Raw genomic sequence first — 2109 nt, forward strand, 5'->3', positions numbered from 1 at the left:
TTGGTAGCCCTTCACCCTAGCATGCTACTGACCAAATATCATCTCCCTGGGCAGTTTGGTTATTGAGAAGAAGTTGTTTAAAGTTTTTAACATATTTGACCCCTGTGACCTTGAAAATAGATGAAGGTCATTTATTTGAACAAACTTGGTAGCCCTTCATCCCAGTTTGCTTCTGGCCAAATATCATCACCCTAGGCCTTTCGGTTATTAAGAAGAAGTCGTTTAAAGTAAAATATTGACGCCGGACGACGGACGGACGACGGACGCCGCACCACGGCATAAGCTCACTTGGCACTTTGTGCCAGGTGAGCTAAAAATCAACAAGTGAATTCCTAGAAAATGTTAAATGCTTCCTGACTAAGTTTATGTCAAGGTTGTTTACATCCTGTTGAACAAGGAACAGTATTGGTTGAGGTCTTCAATGGTTTAGATGCATTACACGTCACCAAATTAGAAACTATTCAATAAGTATTGATGTTTTCTGCCAGATATATGTCATGATTTTCTGTTGACTTACACTGCCCACCTATTAAAACCTATACCAGTCTATACATTATAAACCTTTATATACCAGTCTATACATTATAAACCTTTTACACAAACACTATTATATTCACATGATTTTATACCTATATATATATACCAGTCTATACATTATAAATCGTTTGATTACACAAACAGTATTATAAATTTACATGTTTTTAAACCTTACATAATGTTATGAAATCCTTCTTGATGATCAACAAAAGGCCGATCAAAATTATACCGGTGCTTCCTGTTTCAGCTCCGAAAAATAGCAGGTGATTAAAATCATTACCAGGTTCTAAATAACCTGAATGAAAATTTTGAGAGACCAGATTTAAGTAATTCAAATAGAATATTTTGGACAAAATGGACAATTACTCCTGTCAAAATCCTGAAATCACCTTTGCAGAGGGCTAAAATAGGATCAATGCATTTGTCTTTTGACAATAAAATTGTTTTAAATTGAAATTGAATCCTGAAATCATTATGCCAGACACATAATCACAACTACGACTGCATAGGGTTAAACCTGAAATGTTTGAAGGAAAACAGAAGGACACTGATCAGATGGGGTAAATGTTAGGACAAGATTGCTCCACTGATAGACATTATAGACAACTGATATCAGTATACCCACCTAACTTTATTATACAGGCATTCATGGCCAGAATAATAGTAAAACATAGCCACAGAATCTGTTTTCTATGTTAAATGTTGTATTGCTTCATTCAGGAAGTAAAGTAGGACAAAGCTTCAAACCTGGTTTGCAAAGTTTTTATCTAACTGCCACGCAGAACTGTACATGTATATGGTGTTTTGACTTGCTTTAGGATATCTTCAGGTGAATATTATTCTCTGCATATAATGCACAACTTCTAGATTAAAACTAGGCGTATTGAAGGCATGTAACATAATGAAATTAGTGTATGTTTATATATCTGCTGTAAACTACTGAAAGGTGAAATAAAAATATTGTTTCTGAGATATGAATTTTAAAGGAGACATTTCACGTTTCTGTATTTCAGGTTTCTTTACAAAATATACCAGCAGGTAAAACATACTTAGATGTATACAAAAGTTACTAAGGATTTCACGGACAAGCTCTAGTAATTATATAAACTCCCAATAACACAACTCACAGTAATTATATAAACCCCCTATAACACAACTCACAGTAATTGGAGAATGCTTTAAGTATTGTCATATCAGCTTCTAACATATTGATTAGAACTTCTGGACAGTAAAAAGAAGTAACGAGGTCATTAAGACTTTAAAAGGTTAGTCCCAATAAAACCACTGATAAACATGTATACACATTCAAATTACAGTGTATAGTTTTCGAGTGACATGGAATTTCTGCGTTGTGTTAAGAACATGAGATATGAAGGCAAAACATGCAGTGCACTATAATAATGTATTGAAGTAAATCTACATGTTCCCCAATCATTAACTATATACTGCCGATAAGTCTATATTTTATCCAGTAGAAAACTATTCTTTGTAAATACAAGTGTATGTTCTGCCGACGATCTGCATCCATGGACCTGTCCATATATCGTTCCGATCTCCCCCCCCGCCCCCCCC

General features: G+C 34.7%; 1 protein-coding gene across 2 annotated transcripts in view; it reads right to left on the reverse strand.

The window, feature by feature from the left end:
• The window catches only part of LOC110463175 (tubulin polyglutamylase TTLL4-like), an 86791-nt gene that overhangs the window by 72511 nt on the left and 12171 nt on the right, over window positions 1-2109 (reverse strand). The window lies entirely within an intron of this gene.

Source organism: Mizuhopecten yessoensis, unplaced genomic scaffold (genome assembly GCF_002113885.1).
Source record: "Mizuhopecten yessoensis strain PY_sf001 unplaced genomic scaffold, ASM211388v2 scaffold10869, whole genome shotgun sequence".
NCBI classification, from domain to species: domain Eukaryota; kingdom Metazoa; phylum Mollusca; class Bivalvia; order Pectinida; family Pectinidae; genus Mizuhopecten; species Mizuhopecten yessoensis.